Genomic DNA, 21,417 nt, shown 5'->3' on the forward strand with positions numbered 1-21,417 from the left:
GGGTGTGGACGAGTAATTCTACTATGGGGGCGGGGAGGCTCGGGAACTCTTTATTCCACTCCAGCCACCACCAAGACGCGGAAGGACTCGCACAGCATCCCCAGTGCAGACTCAGCACGTACCCACATCATCCAGGTAGGATGCAAAGTGCCTCAGGCACATCAGCTATGGCGGTGGCGGCGCTTCCCCACCCATCTCCTTCCCAGACGGGAAAACAAGGCCTCAGGACCTGAAGTCTCACTAGGCCACCCTTCCCTCGGTCCAAACCCTTAGCCACTGTGGTCCAGGCACTTCCCTCGGTGCCGGTCGCTTATATCCGACCTGCCGACGATCCCCAGAGGTACCTGCGTTGTACATGGGCTGGCTGAAGCCAGAGAGGGGAGTCCCATAGTGAGGTCATCCATCCATACAAGAAGCCGGAGAGTCTGTCCACAGACTTCCAGTTGTTTCCATGCTGAGTGCTCATATCTCTTCCTTTTAGCCGTGAGTATGTTTTAGGCTAGGAGGGCTGGAAGCAGTAGCCTGCCAGTCAGGATATCCAGGTTTTGCCTCTGGCTAGGTGTGTGATGTGGGCGAGTCTCTGTTGTTTGACTTGGCCGGTGCAGGACAGATGGTGAATGACAGGAAAGCCCATTTCCCTCCGCGAGCCCTGCCCAAGCAGGGGACGCTATTTCTATACATCCTCCAGGACACAGCTCTCCTGGGCCCTGACCCTGACCTTCCTCTGACCAGGGCTCTGAGGCTGGGGTGAGCCTGGGGCCCCAGAGCTGGAGGATTTCCTGGCTCAGCCCCACCAGGGGGCCAGGGGGCACGTGGCAGGGCGCCCCACCCAGGCTCCCAGCCAGGATTCTCTGTTTCCAGCTCATCAGGGCAGGTGGGGAGGTGGCACAGGCTTCTGAGGCATGGTTGGCCCAGTGTCCTGCATCTGGCTGAGACCTGGCTGGGACTCGAGAGGCCTAAGCCTGAGTCCTGGTCCTGGAAGCACATGGTTTGCCTTCCCTGAACCTCAGCTTCTCCATTTGCCAAGTGGTCTAGCATCTCTCACAGCAGTCCTGACCCTGATATTCTAGAGACAGGCTGGAGAGGCCCCCCGTGAGCAGATGCTGCAGGCCTTTGCCTGTCTGAACAGGGAGCGTCATCTCAGACCCAGGTTCTGTGGATCGTTTAGAACATCCACCGTTATTGAAGCTTCTGGTTTCTAGATGTGAATGTGGTTCTGAGGATGAAGTCAAGTTTTGCTGAATGTCCTTCCTTCAGTGTTAAAACTTAAACTGGCTCTTAAAACTGGCCTTAAAACTGGCTCTTCTCCTGAGTGGTTGGGGCTGGTCTTGCCAGAGGCAGTGGACAAGAGAACCATGCCACTTCCTTTAGCCTCCTGGTCTGTGCTCCTGTGTAGGAATTTGCACCCTCAGAAGCATCTTAGTGCTAATTAGAGACCAGGGATGAGCTGCTAATTATAAAGAGTGGGGTTGGGGTATCTTGACTTCTGAAGTTGGAGGTGGGGGTTACATTTCATGCTAATCACAGGGGCCCAGGGAACCCAGCTGTGTGTGTGTGTGTGTGTGTATGTGTGGGTGTGTCTTGGGTTCTTTAAAACTGCTAATTGTCAGGGTGAAAATATTTTCACACATTTGCTCTCCAGGAGAACCGTTATTACTGAGCCCACTGGCAGTCTCGGTGAAGTCAAATGGCCACAGTCAACGTGGAAATCCTAATTAATAGACGCTCATGCTGCTCTCGGGCATGGCAGCGGAAGTAATTATCGTGATTTAATTGACTTTTCTCCCCTCTGTTAGGCACTCTGCTTTTTCCATTTTCTTGAGCTAGGAAGGGTTATTTTAAAAAAAAAAAAAAAGCACCTCCTTTCTCTCTCTCTTTTTTCCCCCTTTTATACAGACTGTCTCTCACCCCACTGCTCTATTTGTCAAATCCTATTACAGTAAATATTGTGACAGCACAAATCTCTGTGTTACAGAAAAGTCCAGCGCCTGAGCCAATGGCTTACTTATAAGGAGCGTGTTGGTTTTGTAAAGGTGCCGGCAGACCCAGCAAAGGTGTCTGGCAAGCAGAAGGGGAGTTGGTTTGCTCAGAGGTGCTGGTTTCAGCAAGCTGCTTGCTGGGTGGGGTGGCGGGGGGTACAGAGGACCACGTGCCCCAGAGCCACTCGAGGGAGGTGGCTGTTGAGACATATCCAGAGTTCAAGGCAATCTGAGGGGCCAAAGTGGGCCACTTCCAAGCTGCTAGATCCAGAGAAACATCTGAAGAATTCTAAACTCCCATCAGGCCCTTCAGGGCGGCTCTATGCTCTCACGGCTTTGACCAGCAGTGGCTGCTGACTTGGACTCTGATCCTGGTGAGGGGACCCTGCGATCTCTTAGATTTCAGTCTCATGACCAAGGGCCGTTGGAGCTTCCCTGGGCGAGCCTGCCTGAATGCCTTCCCCAGCAGGCTGTGCCTGGTACTGCCAGTGGTCAAAGAGTGGGCTGCCCCAGGCCAGGCATCATTCCTGATCCACACCTCGGTGTGGACGGTGAGGTGGGGTCCTGTGGTCTGCCATCCACTCTTCAGAAGCTATAGGCAAAGCCTTTTGTGGATAGATGGGACTGTGGGTCTTGCCAACATAGCCCTTGAGAGCTTGACTGCCTGGATTTGAATCCTGGTTTCACCACCTACTTGCTGGGTATCTCCTAGGCCATTTACTTAAACTTGTCTGCATCTTGGTATCCTCATCGATAAAATGATAGCCCTTACTTCATATGTTTGTTATAAAAGATATATGGCCACTCTGTGTCACACTGGATAAACACTCAGTAAGATGTTCACTTATCAGTAGGGGCAGGTGGAGAGGGGAGGCAGTTCCTCCATCAGCAAGCAAGACAACTCTACAGAGTCGCAGACACTGAAGACTGCGGGGAGCCTGAGTGACTGTTGGGTCAGCTCCTTATCATTCCCAAGGGGAAACTGAAGCACAGAGAAGGGATGTAACCTTTTAGTGATTTCACAATTAGTTAAATAATTTTAACAATATAATATTGGGCTACTTGGCATGGAGCTAAAATTAAAACATCTCCTTAGATCTCATTTGGGGCTGCTTAAGAGTGCTTGACTTTTATTAGAATATTACATATTATTATACTTTAATAATATTACTTTATTACTAAAATAAAGTAGAAGAGAAGGTGAACCTGGGATTGTTCTATTTCTTTTTTTTGTCTCCATTTGGAAGTTTTGCTTTTAGTCTTTTGAAGGACGTACATCATCTTTGTTGATCTTTTTTTCAGGTGATTCCTATGTGTTAGGTCAATGGGCAAGATGTCACAAATCAGCTATGTTATTTTAGACACTTAGCTTTTCTGAGCCTCAGTTTCCTCATCTGAAAAGTGGGGATATATTACCCTACCTGGACTGAAAGCTTCTCAAGGGCAAGGATGGTTTCTTTTTTACCTCTTCTTGCTTTCCTAGAATGTTGCCTAACATATATTTCTAGAAATGCTGAATGATCTTTTGAGCTGTCACAAGGGTCAGGAGTCAGCTTCGTAGACACGTTGTATGGACAGCTGTGCCTCTGAAAGGGGAGGCCATGTGATGCAGGAATTGAGATTTCAAGAAGTCAAGGTACTCCAGACCTTGACGGGTATGGAGAGAGGATGTTTGCTGGTTCTCTTTCTTAGGAGAGCTGGAATGGAGGCGAGACTGGAGGGGGTTGAGAAGTGAGTGGAAGATGTAGAAATGGTGACAGGAGGTACAGACAGCTCCAGTGAGAGGTGTGGCTTCGAAAGGGAGGGAAGAATCATCGCTGTGCATGGGAGTGGAGATAAAGTAATGGGTTTACCAGAGAACTTTTTACACGTTGGTGAGACAGGGCCAGGCATAGGAAGTGCTCTTCCTGAATTAAACAGACTTCTAGCTGAACCCTTGGGGTCACCAGGGTCTTTCCCAGCATTCTCAATAATGGTTATAGATGAGATGGTTGTAATAAATGAGAATCTAAGACTAGTGTATTGGTTAGGGCAGTACTGAGTGCTATAAGAGGTAAAGCCTGAATTTCAGTAGTTTAACACAATGCAAAATTATTTCTTGCTCAGCAACAGTTCAGTGAAAGTGGAAAGCAGCTTACCATACAGAATTGAGGGCTGCTATTTCCCTTCTTCTTCAACATGTGGCTTCCAAGGTCACCATGGAAAGAAGAAGAAAATGTAGAGAGGGTCTGTCTGCTTCCTCATCACATTGGACTAGGAGGGTTCACATCACTTCCACTCCCATTGGTGGAAATGACTCACATGGCCCCAAAGGTGCAAGGGAGCCTGGGAAATGTAGTTCCTGGTTGAGCAGGCTTTTTCCAGCCATAGTTCTTCACTCTAGAAGGAGAGCATGGGTATTTGGAATAGCCAGTCTCTCTGTACTGGAATTGCAACCCTTTTCAGCTCTCTGAGGAGCACCTTCCAACAGCTTGAGAAGACAAAATCTAACTAACTGAGAAAATGTTAGATTCCAAATGAAGCTCAGGCCTTGCCCCTGAGGGTGAAAGAGAGTTGATCTGGGCCTCCGTTTACCCACTTGTATAATATTAAGTCCCACCAGTCCCAGTTAACACTAGACCATCCAGGTATGACCTAAGTCAAATCCTTTATGACTGTACAGTGGAATGAGAAACAGATTTAAGGGACTAGATCTGATAGACAGAGTGCCTGATGAACTATGGACAGAGGTTCATGACATTGTACAAGAGACAGGAAGCAAGACCATCCCCAGGAAAAAGAAATGCAAAAAAGCAAAATGGCTGTCTGAGGAGGCCTTACAAATAGCTGTGAAGAGAAGGGAAGCTAAAAACAGAGAAAAGGAAAGATATAAGCATCTGAATGCAGAGTTCCAAAGAATAGCAAGGAGAGATAAGAAAGCTTTCCTCAGCAATCAATGCAAAGAAATAGAGGAAAACAACAGAATGGAAAAGACTAGAGATCTCTTCAAGAAAATTAGAGATACCAAGGGAATATTTCATGCATCTTGGGCTCAGTAAAGGACAAATGGTATGGACCTAACAGAAGCAGAGGATCTTGAGAAGAGGTGGCAAGAATACACAGAACTGTACAAAAAATATCTTCATGACCCAGATAATCATGATGGTGTGATCACTCATCTAGAGCCAGACATCCTGGAATGTGAAGTCAAGTGGGCCTTAGGAAGCATCACTACGAACAAAGCTAGTGGAGGTGTTGGAATTCCAGTTGAGCTGTTTCAAATCCCGAAAGATGATGCTGTGAAAGTGCTGCACTCAATATGCCAGCAAATTTGGAAAACTCAGCAGTGGCCACAGGACTGGAAAAGGTCAGTTTTCATTCCAATCCCAAAGAAAGGCAATACCAAAGAATGCTCAAACTACTGCACAATTACACTCATCTCACATGCTAGTAAAATAATGCTCAAAATTCTCCAAGCCAGGCTTCAGCAGTACGTGAACCATGAACTTCCAGATGTTCAAGCTGGTTTTAGAAAAGGCAGAGAAACCAGAGATCAAATTGCCAACATCCACTGGATCATGGAAAAAGCCAAGAGAGTTCCAGAAAAACATCTATTTCTGCTTTATTGACTATGCCAAAGCCTTTGACTGTGTGGATCACAATAAACTGGAAAATTCTGAAAGAGATGGGAATACCAGACCACCTGACTTGCCTCTTGAGAAACCTGTATGCAGGTCAGGAAGCAACAGTTAGAACTGGACATGGAACAAGAGACTGGTTCCAAATAGGAAAAGGAGTACGTCAAGGCTGTATATTGTCACCGTGCTTATTTAACTTATATGCAGAGTACATCATGAGAAACGTTGGGCTGGAGGAAGCACAAGCTGGAATCAAGATTGCCGGGAGAAATATCATAACCTTAGATATGCAGATGGCACCACCTTTATGGCAGAAAGTGAAGAAGAACTAAAGAGCCTCTTGATGAAAGTGAAAGAGGAGAGTGAAAAAGTTGGCTTAAAGCTCAGTATTCAGAAAACTAAGATCATGGCATGTTCATGGCAAATGGATGGGGAAACAGTGGCTGACTTTATTTTTCTGGGCTCCAAAATCACTTCAGATGGTGATTGAAGCCATGAAATTAAAAGATACTTACTCCTTGGAAGGAAAATTATGACCAACCTAGACAGCATATTAAAAAGCAAAGACGTTACTTTGTCAACAAAGGTCCGTCTAGTCAAGGCTATGGTTTTTCCAGTGGTCATGTATGGATGTGAGAGTTGGACTATAAAGAAAGCTGAGCACTGAAGAATTGATGCTTTTGAACTGTGGTGTTGGAGAAGACCCTTGAGAGTCCCTTGGACTGCAAGGAGATCCAACCAGTCCATTCTAAAGGAGATCAGTCCTGGGTGTTCATTGGAAGGACTGATGTTGAAGCTGAAACTCCAATACTTTGGCCACCTGATGAGAAGAGCTGACTCATTTGAAAAGACCCTGAAGGCAGGAGGAGAAGGGGACGACAGAGGATGAGATGGTAGGATGGCATCACCAACTAAATGGACATGGGTATGGGTGAACTCCAGGAGTTGGTGATGGACAGGGAGGCCTGGCGTGCTGCAGTCCATGGGGTTGCAAAGAGTCGGACATGACTGAGCGACTGAACTGAACTGAGTGGAGATCTCGTCTTCTGCATTTTCCATCCCTCTCTGTGACAATTAGAGAGGGTCTTTGGAGTCAAAGGAGCTGGAGCTGGGCAAGATGGGCAGGGGGGAAAGAAGTCAGCCCCTGGGGGCTGGGTGTCCACATCCCACTCGCACTGGAAGACCAGGCTCGATGAGGCGTGTTTCTTGCCTGCCTCTCTGACAGGCACGGGAGCTCTGCTCTGTGGCAGCGGCTATAAATCAATTAGAAGATGAGGCTTGGTGCTGAGCCCCAGCTGCCACCCCTGCCTCCTGTCTTTTGGGTCTTCCCCCAGTGGAAAACCTACCTCAGCAGCTCCAGTCCAGGATTTGGAATTAAGGCCTCTGAGTTTCTCTGAGCAGCCTGAGTTCTAAGACAGCCGTAGACCCCTGGTGCTTTCACATGCCTTCTCCCTCCATGGACTTTCCCCTCTGCTGGGGGCGTGGGGAGGGCTGGGTGTGCCCCCTCCCCCAACCCCCCATTCCTTGCCCTTCCTAGGGGTCCTTATTTAGCATTTGAAGTTCCCAGCCCTGGTTACTTATTTGGCCCGGAGCTTTGTGGCATAATCCCCACTTCAGCTAATCAGTTGGCTTCCTGGGGGCCTCCGGAGTGGACTACCAGCCAGCTGAGGTTGCGGGCAGGATCAGGGCAAGTGGAGGCCTCCCAGTTTCTGAGAAAACCAAGCTGTGACAGGGAGGGTCCCTGGGAAAGGAATGTCGCAGAAGGGGAACTGGCCACTCTGCTCTGCCCAGAACCTCAGACCGGCAGGGCCACTGAGTGACCCCCATACAGAGCCGGGCTCTTGGCCTGGGGCTGTGGGAAGCCAGGCGGGGACAATGGGAGGAAGGAGAAAGCAGGGAGATAAAGCCCAGGGCCCTGGAGTCTGTGCCTGGGATTCCGGAGGCCGGCTCCTCTCAGCCCAGTGAGAGGAGGCTGCGGTGTAAACACGGCTGGGCTTCCTGCCCTTACAGGGCCAGCGCCCTCTTTATTATGCAGTGATCGTGGAGATCTTCGTTCCATTTCAGAAGCCTGAGCAAGGACAGACTGCCTGTCTGATGCTTCCACGGGGACATTGCCGTCACTCATTCATCCATCATGCCACAGACATTTATTTGGCACCAGCTGGTACCAGAAGCTTTGCTTGGGGCTGGGAATGTAGAATCAACATACACCCATCCCTGTCCTTTGTAAGCCCTTCTCTGGTCCTGGAGACAGACACCAAGCAGATCTTTGTGGTTCTGTGTGGCCAGCTGAATAATCAGAACAAACCCAAGGTTTAGAAGTGATGCTGAGAATGAAGTAATACACTACCTTTGAGGGGTATGCACTGGTCAGGGCCCGGCTGGGAGGTCAGGGGTGTTCTGATCTGAGCACCCTAGATGCCTGCTGAGTACCAAAAATGGTCAAAGAGTTCACTTTTTTATCTCTTTCCAACTCCAAACCAAAGGACTCTTAGAATGCAACCAATTAGGAGGCAGAGGTTTATCCAGCACCTTCCATGTGTCAGAAACTGCTGTGGGAGCTTGTACAGATTATTACCCCAGAGATCGTTTAATCTTCAGGACACCTCTGAGATGGGGCTGACTTTTGTCCCCATTTCACAGATGAGAGGACTGAGGTCACTGGGCCTGTTCACATCACTGAGGAAGTGGGCGGCTGGGTGGTAACCCAGGTCTGTGGACTCCAGGGCCTTCACGCTTCTCTCTGGGTCTCGCTGCCTGTTGCAAACCTCTCCCTCTCTGGGTGCTCTCTGCAGGGTTCTCAGGTACCTGCAGAGGTGGAGCCCCACCTCGGAGAAGGCTAACCTTGCCTGACCTGATGCACTCAAGAGGAATCCCCTTCTGTGGGGGGGGTTCCCGATGGACATGAGCTGGGAGCAGGAGTCAGGGTCTTGCTGACTTGTTTAAGGATTCCAGCAGGTCTCTGGATCAGCCCTTGAGCCTGATAGAAATGCGTCAGGGCGGATTGTCTGTGGCTTTCCGTGTCACCTGGGGCCTGTATTCTTTTACAAGGCCATTTCATGGATTCTCAGCTTCCCCATTTGTACATGGAGCCCCTGCTGGACTTGTTTTTTCTTTAATATGTTTCGAGGTGAGTGATTTCTCAGCATGTCTTGCAGTGCGTGCAGGGCGAGGCGGCCTTGGAAATTAGGCTCTGCGCTCTCATCCTGTTCCTTTGCTGGCTGTGGGGCCTCGGGCCTGGAGCTCTGACACCTCCCTCCTCTGTTTCCCATCAGTAAAATGGAACAATGGTAAAAGCTCCCTTAACTGGCTGAACGAAAGCCGGCAGGAGATAGGGGATATCAATCACTCTTTACATTCCAGAGTTGGAGGGATACAGCAGAAAGCAGGCTTTCCTGGAACAGAAAGCTAAACAAAAGTCTGCGTCCACCAGTACGTGGAGTGCAGGCGTTTGGGGACTGTCCCCGTGTCTGCCGCCTGCAAATGTCAGCAACAGTAGCACCTCAGCTTCTGTGCACAGGGCTTTAGCTGCCTCACTTCTCCCTGGGTTTAGAGAGGAGGAAACAGATGCACAGAGTGGTTAGGTAACTCGCCCCAGGTCACACAGCTGGCAGGTGATAGAGGCAGAGCCCCTTATCCCATGGGTCTGCCTCTTAACGCCCGGGTGGCCTGTGGCTGGACACACACAGGCACTTGTGTTCCGAGAGGAGTGTGAGTCAGCCGTGGCGGGGTGGGGCGGCATCTCCCTGCGAGTCCAGGTGAAGGGGATGGCTTTACTCTCTGCCTAGGTCATTTCTCCTGTCTCCTTTTTCAATGAGGTGGTTTGGGTCCACGTGCCTCTCCTAGCATTCTGCGCCCTCGCTGCACTCACAGTCAAACCCCTGCTCCTGTGGCGGTCTGGCCCTGCCCTCCTCCCCAGGTCCTTTCACCCACACCCTTCCCTTTTCCTGTCCCCTGCCACCCCTGCCCCTCAGCCCCATTCCAGTTCCTAGAACCAGGCAAGCCCTTTTCTTGCCTCAGGGGCCCCACAGAGGCTGTTCCCTGTTTAGAGCACTTGTCCAGCCTCTGCACATATCAGGCCCTTCTCTTTCTTCAGTGTTCAGCCTGCCCAGGAGGCCCTCCCTCGTCTTCTCTCGCATTCCACTCTATTTATTGCCGTGGTGGCACATGTCTCAAACCAGATTTTCAGACTGATTTGGATTTAATAATAGTGATTTGATTTAACAATGGTCTGGAAGTGCCACGGAGGCAGTGACATGTCCATTTGTTGTTCAGACGCATCCCAGGATCATGCCCAGCTCTTGGCATAAAGGTGTTGCTAGGCATTTCTTTGCTGATTGGAGGATGAAGGGCTGGGCTGGTTTAGCCAGACAGGAAGGGGACGGAGAAATATTTATGGAGCGTCAATTAGGTACCAGCCATAGTCTGACCACCTTCATTCCTCTTCTTTGATTTTAGGAGGAAAGATCATTTGTACTCTATAAGTGAGGAAACTGAGGCAAAGGGTGCTTAAACCAGGGATCACTCGAATTCCGACATGGACCAAGCAGCTAATGCAAATAAGGGAGTAGGTTGAGTGACGCACAAACAAACTGGGAGCCCAGGCTCAGTGATAATGGGCATTTAAACCATGACTCGATTGTCTGGGAGTGACTGCGGTGAGCTTCAACACACACTCCCTCCGAGGAGAGAAGCTACATTTTGGTTCCAATATTTTAAAAATCTTCTGCAAAACAAACAAACAAACAAAGAATTCCAAAACTTGGATTTTTAAAGAGATACTTTCCAACTGTTAAATATTGCTGACTCATTCATAGTTCTGTTTTTAGTTTTAAATGCCCGCGTGCTACCACTGTGCTAGGCCAACGGAGCTCTGGCTTCCCAGACACTGGGTTTCCACTCTGGTTTAGTGCACAGGAAACAGAACAGCCAAGCTCCTCGGGAATCTCAGTCTGTCCGGCCCCGTCAGACCCTTAAGCGGCTCTCTCCTGCCTCAGGAACAGATGAAGAGATGGTGTGCTCTCAGAGCTCTGGACTCCAAAGATGTAGCTTAAAAAAAAAAAAAAAATGTCAGGACTCCACGACACACTAGCGCTGATGAGTGGTGTTACATTTTCTGGTTCATCGCTCTCAAGGTCCTTCACCCAGGCCTTTGCCTTCGCCAGCCCCGGGGACCCGAGAACTTGGCTTTGGGACAAGCCAACCCACAAATCCAGACCTGACCATCACTGTGCTTCTTCACATAGCCCATTCCCCACTCCCTGGTCCTGCTGGGGAAGTTGGTAATCAGAGTGTCGGGGCCATTCATGTACTCACTCATTCATTCAGTCGCAACTGTATTTTTTTTTATCCCACTCCAGTGCTCTTGCCTGGAAACTCCCATGGACGGAGGAGCCTGGTAGGCTGCAGTCCATGGAGTCGCTAAGAGTAGGACTCGACTGAGTGACTTCACTTTCACTTTTCACTTTCATGCATTGGAGAAGGAAATTGCAACCCACTCCAGTGTTCTTGCCTGGGGAATCCCAGGGACGGCAGAGCCCAATGGGCTGCTGTCTGTGGGGTCGCACAGAGTCGGACACGACCGAAGCGACTTAGCAGCAGCAGCAGCAGAGTTGATTTACAGTATCATGTTAGTTTCAGGTGTACAGCTTCAGATTCGCTTCCGTGATACGTTATTATAAGATATTGAATACAGTTCCCTGTGCTCCACAGTAAATCCTTGCTGTTTACCTATTTTATATATGTCTGTGTCTTAGTCACTCAGTTGTGTCCGACTCTTTGTGACCCCATGGACTGTAGCCTGCCAGGCTCCTCTGTCCATCGGATTCTCCAGGCAAGAATACTGGAGTGGATTGCCATGCCCTTCTCCAGGGGGTCTTCCTGACCGAGGAATTGCACCCGGGTCTCTGGCATTCCAGGCAGATTCTTTACCATTTGAGCTACTTGGGGAGTCACATTTTATATATACAGTACCTGTATCTGTTCATCTCATCCTCCTAATCTACCCCTCTCTCCACTTTCCTTTGGAGCAACCATAAATGTCTCTTCTATGTCTGTGAGTGTGTTTCTGTTTTGTAAACAAGTTGATTTGTATTTTTTGTTTAGATTCCACATGTTAAGTTGTATCATACATTTGTCTTTCTCTGTCTGACTTAGTGTGATCATCTCTGGGTCCATCCATGTTGATGCAAATGGCAGTGTCTTACCCTTTTTGTGGCTGAGTAATACTCCGTATTACCACGTCTTCTTTATCCGTTCATCTGATGATGGACACTTAGGGTGCTTCCGTATCTTGGCTACTACACAAAGGTATGTTGATGTCCACTGTGTGCTGGGCAATATTCTCCATGCTGGGAAAACAGTGAACAAAGTCTGCATCCCCCAGAACTTTCCTTCAGGGAGTAACTGGTGGAGCAGGGAGCTGCCTGAGACACAGTGGTCCAGGAAGGCCTCTTGGAGGAGGTAACATCTGAGTAGAGACGTGAGTGAAATAAGGGAATGAACCGAGCAAAGATCCAGGATAAGAGATTCTTACCAGAGGGAGCACCAGTACCCAGATAGCCAGACTGCCTGAGTGGAACGTCTTGGGGACTTTTTTCCAGCAGTGCCCCTTTGACATCTACTACGTGAGGCTGTTCACTAACCCATCTCTGCACTCCCACCCTATGCCTTTCCCCGCATAATGCCATCCATCAGGAATGCCCGTCCTCCCTTCTCTGATGGCCCAAAGCTTCCACATTTGGAAAACACCTCCTCCAGGAGGCCTGCCTATGCTGCTCCAACAGAAGCACTCTCTCTTAGCTTGGAGCTCCACAGCATGGTCTGCCCCTTACTATTGACTTCTGTGCCCAGCTGTTCATGACTTAGGGCACAGGTCAGGACATGTGGACCTGGGCTTAAATCCTAGCTTTCTTTCCTGTTGGCTTAGTGACCTTGGGCAAGTAGCCAAACCTCTCTTATCCCATTCTTTCTTCTATAAAGTGAACTAGTAAGATTACCTTGGGGCTTCCCGGTGGCTCGGTTGGTGAAGAATCCACAGTGTAAGAATCCACCTGCAATGCAAGAGACCCAGATTCGATCCCTGGGGTGGGAAGATCCTCTGGAGAAGGAAAGGGCAACCCACTTCAGTATTCTTGCCTGGAAAATCCCATGGACAGAGGAGCCTTGCAGGCTACAATCTATAGGATCACAAAGAGTTGAACGTGACTGGACAACTAAACCACTACCATCACCGCCTTTGTGAACTGGGCCAAATCATTAATCATTAACCAAGATTACCTTGCTGGGTTCATTTAATGATTAGAGGCTAGTGAGGCCCCCACCTCCATCCTGGCATGCCACAGATGGTAGCTGCATGATAATTACTCCTCCTTTGCTTTTGCCTGCCCTGACCCCAAGGGTGTTACCATCCACCTCCTCCAGGAAGCCCTCCCTGGCCTGTACTTCTTTCCTCTGACACCCCCCAGCACTTCATTAATGACCGATTTTCCCCCTTAGAACAGTTGTTAAATGCTCTTATCTTTTATGCTAGATTCATCTTATGAGGGTGCATGACATAATCTTAAATCACAGTGCCTTTCTATGGTGGCTACATTTGCTGTGGATCCTGGTAAACCCAGAAGGTGGCCAGCAGGGAAGAGGAACTGGAAGCATCAGAGAAGGTGCCGTGTGCAGACCTCGGCCCTGATCCACACCTTACTTCTGCCTTGATTTTTCCTTCTTTAAAAGTCACCTGGGTCTCTGGGATGCGGGGACTTGCGGAGAATAAAGACTCCTCCTTTCGTGATCATCTGTAATTGAGTGCTCTCTCTCATCTACAGTGGAGGCTGATTTGCCCATCACCTGCCCAGATGGAACCTGCTGGGCAGGTAAATAACACACAGAAAAGGATTTTATGACGGCAGCTGGGAGATCATTAATTACTGCTGCGCGCCTCCCGCCCCCGCCCCCCACCCAGCCTCGTGCAGCCCAGGGATCAGCCTTTGTTTCCAAGGTTTAAACCCAGGCGGGTCTCCAAGACTAGAAGCAAAGAGGGACCTGTCTATGATTTTTTTTTTTCTTTCAAAAGGACCCCATGGGGAGATGAGGGGACCAAGGCACTGAAGAGCAAGTCATTAGCCCCTTCCTAGCCTTGTACCTCAGCCCCCCGGACACAAGCAAGGACCTGCCAGCCGCCACGGTCCCTTAGAGCCCCCCTTCTCTGCTAAGAAAGCAAACCGCTGCCTGAGATGGACCTTGCGGTGGCTGGGAGGGGGAGAGTCCAGAGGGTTCCTTCTCGGGAAGCGAGAGAAGCAGCCCCAGAGAAGGCCTGGCAGATGGACTTCGGATCACCCTGCGTGCCTGAGCTGGCGAATGACGAGTCTGGTTTGTCTGTGTTTGCTTTTTACTTCGATGAAGCCCAAGACCTACAAGGGCTTTTCACCCATCGTCCTTTACTAGATGTCTCTCCCCAGCCCTCTTCCTCCATGTTCTCACATCTCCAAGGGGTTGGGGAAGCCATCACACAGAGAAGAGGGGAGGCCGGAATGCCTGGTCTCAGACTGACGGCTGTTCAAATCCCACTCGGCCACTTACTCGCTTTGCAACTTGGTTGCTCTTCAGTTGCTCAGTCGTGTCCGACTCTTCGGCCCCAGGGACTGCAGCATGCCTGGGTTCCCTGTCCTTCACCATCTCCTGGAGCTTGTTTAAACCCATGTCCATTGAGTCAGTGATGCTATCCAACCATCTCATCCCGCTGTCATCCCGCTCTTGGGCATATTGTTAAACTTCTTTGGCCCCAGTTTCCTCATCTGAAACGTGGGAATCATCACAGCATTCACCCTGAAGGGTTGATGTTAAATGAGAGCACATATGTATCCTTGTCTGGATGCCCCAGAAGTAGACTTCAAGATAAGCATTTGTGAATAAGGGATTTATTCAGGAAGAACCCAGTAAGAAATGGGAATAGAATGGGGAAGGAAAAGAAGCCGGGAAAGGGAGCAAAGACAGGCTGAGTCCTGCAGAGGCTGCTCCCCGACCCCACCGGCAACTCTGGGGTGTAGATTGCATCTCTGAGTCTGTCTCAACCTGAGACAAGAAAGCTGGGCTCACATCTGCCCATGCCCTCAGACACTGGCTGAGGGCCACCCAAGCGGATGGGGGAGGAGGTAAGCTCCCAGACATTTCTGGTTCCCTAAACACAGGGACAAGGGGCTCCGGCAGCCCAAGCGCAGTCTTCTCATGAGCGTGGCAGGTGCAGGCCTTGGGAGGAAGAAACACACAAAAAGGGGACCTTGGAGGAGCCCTGACAAAGCTTCTGCCATATGTGAAGCTCTTAGCTAGTGCTTAGGGTGCAGACTGTGGTGCCAGGGATCAGAGTCGCTGGACATGTAATGAAGGTAAGGGTAAATCCACCTGCCAATGCAAGGAGTTCAAGCCCTGGGTCAGGAAGATCCCCTGGAGAAGGAACTGCCTGGGAAACCCCATGGACACAGGAGCCAGGAGGGCTACAGTCCATGGGGCTGTAAAAGAGTCGGATACGACTTAGCAACTGAACAACGACACAACCACCAAAATGGTCACAGAGAGGCTTGTACCTTGACCTGTAGACACACAGCACACTCGTGCAGGGAGTCAGTAAATCCTTTGTCAGACCTCACAGTCCTTTGGAGTTCTAAGCTGGTCTTACTCTTATTTCCTGAGAGCTCTTCTGGGCCTTCCATGGGGTCTGGACGGCTGTTGGGGGTCCTATTTTGCTGGGAAAGCTATCTATAGCTCAACTCTGATCACACTGGGTCCATTTCCCTGGGTGGGTGGTGGCACCTAGACGCATCCCCTCCCCTGGTGGTGAGCCTCCGAGAGGAGTAGCAGGCAGAGTAATGAACCCCCAAAGATGCCCACATCGTAATGCCTCCTGGAACCTCTGAATTTATTTTCTTACATGGCTAAAGCGACTTTGTAGGCAAGTGAAGGGTCTTGAGATGGGAGATTATCCTGGATGATCCGGGTGGGGTCAGTCTAATCACGTGGATCTTTAAAAGAGGCAAAAGGGAGTTTGACTACAGAGGGGAGTGTTGGAGGATGCAGGCTGGCCTTGGCTGACGTTGAAGACAGAGGGACTGTGAGGCAAGAAACACAGGCAGCATCTTGAATCTGGAAGAGGCTTCTCCCTCGTGTTTCCAGAAGGAACACAGCCCTGCTAACAGCTTGATTTTTGCTGAGTCCCATTTCAAAGGACTTCTGACTTGCCAAACTGTGAGGGAATAACCGTGTCTTGCTATAAGCCCCTACATTTGTGGTAATTCATCAGAGCAGCCAGAGGAAACCACACAAGGTGGTGTGATGTATCAGCTTGGCAGGGCTGTCGTACCCGGTGTCCGGAGCTAAAACCATTCGAGGCGTTGCCCTGAAGGTCTTTTGTAGACGTGGCTACACCATCAGCAATCCGTTGACTTTAGGTGTGTAGAAGGGCCTTATCCAATCAATTAAAAGGCCTTAAGAGCAAAAACTGAGGTTTCCCAGGAAAGAAGGAATTCTGCCTCGAGAATGCATCAACTCCCATCTGAGCTTCCAACCCACCTTTTAGATTTGGGATTTGCCAGCCTGACAACAGCATGAAGCAGTTCCTTCAGAGAAATCTCTCAGTGTATACGCACACAGATATATTACACATATGTAATATTGTGCATATATGATGTGTGTGATATCATCTGTATGAGATACATATATACACATGTATATATAAAAAGCTGCTCTTGGTCCTGTGTCTCTGGAGAACTGGCAGGTACAGGTGGCTTCCAGTGCTCTTGGCTGTTGTGGACCGTGCTGCCGGGAAGGTTGTGGTGGCCACACAGACGCGTTTCACCTCCAGGGCAAGTCCCCGTGGTTCAGAGCGTTAGTGTCCCGGACTCGGGTCTCTCGGCTCCCACCCTGCCCTCCCTCCATGAAAGCTGCCTCCCTGGCCTCCTGAAAGGGGAAACCACTTCCCAGACACCCTCTGGGACAAGGCCAGCTGCATGAGCCTGTGTCTGCTGAGGTTCTCCCTTGGGCTCTCCGTCCCCTTTTCCTGGGGCCTCTGGTCTGCCCTTCTCCCTCCCACGGGCTCCCGGGGTGTCCTGGTACCTCTGTCTGCCCTGCACATCCTCTCTCGAGTCCAGATCCCGCTGCCTGTCTCCCTCTCTACTCCAGCCTGCCTCCTCTGTCTCCCTCTCTCCCCATCCCCTGGAGTCTGTCTGCCCCAGGATCCCTTTCTGCCAGCTCTTCCCCCCACCACCTGCCTTCTCTCTGCTTCACGAATCTTGTCTAATGGCTTATGGAAGCCAAGACTGGCACCATCAGAAGTGAGCATGTGATGGGGGGAAGGGTGACAGAGTGATGCCCCCAGATGCTCAAGGGCCGTTTAGGAGTGGGAGTGGGGAGAAGCCAGGGGGCAGGCTGGGCCAGTGAATATCTAAGGAGGCCAAGGTGAACGTGATGTGTTGAGTCCCCAGGGATCCCCACGCAGGAAGGTCTTCCTGGGACCCAGAGCTGGGTCCTGCCCACCCCAGGCACACTCCTCTTTCTGTGTGCACAGTCCTACATGCCACACTCAGGGTGGGTTACTGTGCTTGTTCCCTTGCAGAGTGGAGCCCACGGCCAGCACCTCCCCGCGTGCAGGGCCAACTCGGGAATGAGCAGTGTCGCAGGTCACCCTGGACCTCGCTCTACAAGAAACAAAGGCACCGACTTGGCCAAGTCCTCCACGGGGATAAAACTTCCCCATGACAACCAGGGAAACTTGAGCTAGATTACTTGGGGCTCAGTTTATCATTGTTGTTCAGTCACTCAGTCGTGTCTGACTCCTTGTCACCCCATGGACTGCAGCAAGTCAGACTTCCCTGTCCTTCACTGTCTCCTGGAGTTTGCTCAAACTCATGTCCATTGAGTCAATGATGCTATCTTACTATCTCATCCTCTGTCGCCCCCTTCTCCTCCTGCCCTTAACCGTTCCCAGCATCAGGGTCTTTTTCAGTGAGTCAGCTCTTGGCATCAGGTGGCCAAGGTATTGGAGCTTCAGCTTCAGTATCAGTCCTTCCAGTGAATATTGAGGGTTAATTTCCTTTAGGATTGACTGGTTCAGTTTACCCATCTATTAAATGGGGCTGAAGGTGATGCAGAGGGCACCGCTAAGCACATAGGAGACTGCTTGAGAGGGTGTCCCTCAGTGCCGGGCATGCCGTGAAGGCCCATAAAGCCCAGCCAGCTTGTTGCCTGGGGGTGGAGTGAGTATCCTTGCCTGTTTCATCTACAGGGGCCTCTCTCTCTCTTTAGCGGAGAGCTGGAAGCTCTCAGAGCTGGAAGCCACAGGACATCAAAAACAACTTTTGCACAGTGCTTTGGAAGGAATACAGCCCTTTTCATAGGTGATCTCGCTTAATGTTCTTAACTACTTGGGCAGGGTGGGGGAGTCGGGGAGGAATTATTCTTCTCATTTTGCAGAGAAGACTCAAGTTCAAAGACATGTATCATGGCCCCTGAGGGCACTCAGCTCTGAGCTGAGATGCAGCAGGATTCCAATCCAGGGCAGTCTGACTCCAGAAGGCTCTCTTTCCCCTCACTGGATGCCTGGGGGAGGGGTAGGCGCAGACTGACGGGCAAAGCAAGCCTCCGTTTCAACATCAGTGCAGCTGCCTGCGGTTGCCAGTGTGCAAAGCGTCCCTCCTTAATTATCCTGCTTGATCAGGACACAGCTTGCAGCACGGGCAGGAGGCCTTAGCCCCACTTTACAGACAAGAAAAGCACAGCCTGGAGAGATGGAATCACCCGCCCGCAGATGGCACAGAGCCATCTGTGTCCAAGCTCAGGGCTTTAGGTATGTGACTGTGGGCACATCTCTTCACTGCTCTGAGCCTCAGTTACCCAACTAATCCTGTCTCTGAAGGCTCTAGTGAGAATTAAATGACACGAGGATACAGAGAGACTGGCATCGTCACAGTACCTGCTGGGTCCTCTATACCTGAACATTTTCTTTCTTTGGGAAATTCTGACATGAGCTTCTGAAGGCAGCAGGAGCTCTGGAGTGCTGCCTGAGAGGATGGGAAAAAAAAAATGCAGATATACACGGAGTGTCTACTCTGTATATGTCAGGGGGTTTAATGGTGACAGACACCGTGGCTGACCACATGGAACTTACACCGCAGTGCAGGAGACAGAAAACAAGAAAACCCTGACTTCCTCCAATGATTCCATGGTTTAATCAGTGGAATGAAGGTAGAAAAAGAAAACACAGGGAGGGACTGCTTCTCTGCTCAGGGAAGGTCTTTGAGGAGCAGAGCTCTGAGTCAGGGTCCTGAAACAGGCAAGGGTTGGCCATGCAGAGCTAGGGAGAGGACGGTTCCGAGGTAAGAGGGCAGGATGTGCAAAGGCCCTGGGGCAGGAATGGATCTGAGTGTTGTAAGCTGGAGGGAAGAGCATTACAGCTGGGATCTAGTGCCAGATGAGAGAGAGGTTCAAGCCAAGGCTGGGGAGGTTGGCAGGGATCTAACTATGAGGATCTGATCATGGATTTGGACTTTTAAGTTGAATAAGAAGCAGTAGATAAGGTTTTAAGCAAGGAGGGACATAGTTTAATTTTGACTTTAAGAAGTAAGCAGTTTACAAGCTCATAAACATTTATCCCTGGAGAAGGAAATGGCAACCCACTCCAGTATTCTTGCCTGAAAAATCCCATGGACAGAGGAGCCTGGTGGGCTGTAGTTTATGGGGTTGTAAAGAGTCAGACACAACTGAGCTATTAAGCACAAACAACTCTAGCTGAAAGGATCTCTAAATAGGATCTAGCCCATCCATTTATAGTACAGTGGGGAAACTGAGGCTCTGGAGGTGAGAAGTTGGTGGGCGATGTCATACAGCATTTGGAGGCAGAAGCAACCCTGGAACGCAGGACCCCAGACTCCAGCTTCAGTTCTCTTTCCCTTGAAAGGTTAGCCGAAGCCCCAGCCCAGGAACTGCCTCTGTCTCCTTCAAGGATGAGCCCAGCTTGGTCCTGGCCGGAGAGCCTGTGGATCACGCTAGCACTGGTGCTTTCCCGGGTCAAACCAGTGGCTGTCCGTTTCCCATGATGACTTTTGTTCCATGACCACCGTCTCTAGATCCCTTGACACCGAAGAAACACACATGGGCCAAGTTTGAGTTTTAAACCACACCCTCGCTGTAGTAATTGCAATTCTGCCTGAATGTACTTGACCCCATGCAAAGAGACATCTGCTAGCAATTCTGGGAATGCATTTAGCATTTTTGCTCTGTGATGCTCAGAGCATTTCCCGTGCATGACCATGTTTCTCCCCCTTGGAGGGGAGTCTTGGCAGCACGACCCTCTCTCTTTTGCAGACGGGGTGATGAGGCCAGGAGCGGCCGACTGACTGACCCAGAGTCAGGGAGGGAGAGCGAGCCAGAGCGCGGGCCTCTCTTGGCAAGTGAAAGGGAAGAGAAAGAATAGAATGAACATACCACCTTCAGATGCTAGCATCAGACTCTAAGAATCATTCTCCAGGCTCTGAGAATCCTAAAATGATGGAGCTGACGTGCCTTAGAGGTGGCTGGGTCTGGTGGGTCCTCTGGCTATTTATTTATCTGGCTGCACTAGGTCTCCCTTGCAGCATGTGGGACCTTCCACCTTTGCTGCGGTGTGCAGGGTCTTTAGTTACAGCAAGTGAGATCTAGTTCCCTGACCAGGAATCGAACCCCGCCTTAGACTCGCTGCCTTGGGAGTGTGGAGTCTAAGCCACTGGATCACCAAGGAAGTTCATCTTTTGGGAATTTAAAAAAAAATCCTTTTAGGGATAATACATATATAGTAAAATAGATCCATCTCCAGTATACAGCTCAGTGACTCTTTTATGGACTGAATAACCACCATGCAGACCAAACTGGAGGTGAAGCCTGGCCATGCAGAACTGGGGAGATGAGGGTTCCTGTTTGAGATGGCAAGACGTGCAGTGGCCGGGGGCAGTGATGGATCTGAGTGGGGAAGGATGGAGCGAAGAGTACCGTATGGCCTCGTGACAGATGAGGGAGAGGCTCAAGCAAGGCCAGGGAGGTTGGCAGGCACCCATCCCACCAGCCCAGAGGCGCTCCTGCGTCCCGTCCCAGTTGACACTCTCCTTTCCTCAGCCCCGCTTACCCCCAGGTACCTACTGCTCTGGCTTCAGGCACAATCAAGCTGTTGCTCTTGTTCTTGAACTTCATATAAATGGAACCATACAGCTTGAGTTCCTCCAGGCCTGGCTTCTTTCGTTCAACACGGTGAACATGATCCTTCCATGTTGCTGCTCGTGACAGTAGTTCTTGATTTTAACTGCTGTGTAATATCCCATCACACACAGACACACACACACACACACACACACACAGACACACACACACAGACACACACACATAGACACACACACACAGAGACACACACACAGAGACACACACACAGACACACACAGACACACACACACAGACACACACACACATAGACACACACACATAGACACACACAGAGACACACAGACACAGAGACACACACACACAGACACACACACAGACACACACACAGAGCCACACACAGACACACACACACACAGACACAGAGAGACACACACACATACATACAGAGACACACACACAGACACAGACACACAGACACAGACACACAGACACAGAAAGACACACACACAGAGACACACACACAGACACACACAGAGACATACACACACAGAGACACACACACAGACACAGACACAGAAAGACACACACAGACACACACACACAGACACACACAGAGACACACACAGACACACAGACACAGACACACAGAC

General features: G+C 50.2%; 1 protein-coding gene and 1 long non-coding RNA gene across 13 annotated transcripts in view; one reads left to right on the forward strand and one right to left on the reverse strand.

The window, feature by feature from the left end:
* TSPAN18 (tetraspanin 18) overlaps positions 1 to 21,417 on the forward strand; it is a 202,813-nt gene that overhangs the window by 96,274 nt on the left and 85,122 nt on the right. The gene's annotated exons all lie outside the window — the stretch shown is intronic.
* Positions 10,203 to 12,837, reverse strand: LOC138421346 (uncharacterized). Its single transcript, XR_011249466.1, has 3 exons — positions 12,595 to 12,837; positions 11,803 to 11,946; positions 10,203 to 10,645 (listed from the first exon to the last, which is right to left on the reverse strand). It is a non-coding gene; the product is annotated as an uncharacterized lncRNA (long non-coding RNA).

The sequence above is a fragment of the Ovis canadensis genome, chromosome 15 (genome assembly GCF_042477335.2).
Source record: "Ovis canadensis isolate MfBH-ARS-UI-01 breed Bighorn chromosome 15, ARS-UI_OviCan_v2, whole genome shotgun sequence".
Taxonomy (NCBI): domain Eukaryota; kingdom Metazoa; phylum Chordata; class Mammalia; order Artiodactyla; family Bovidae; genus Ovis; species Ovis canadensis.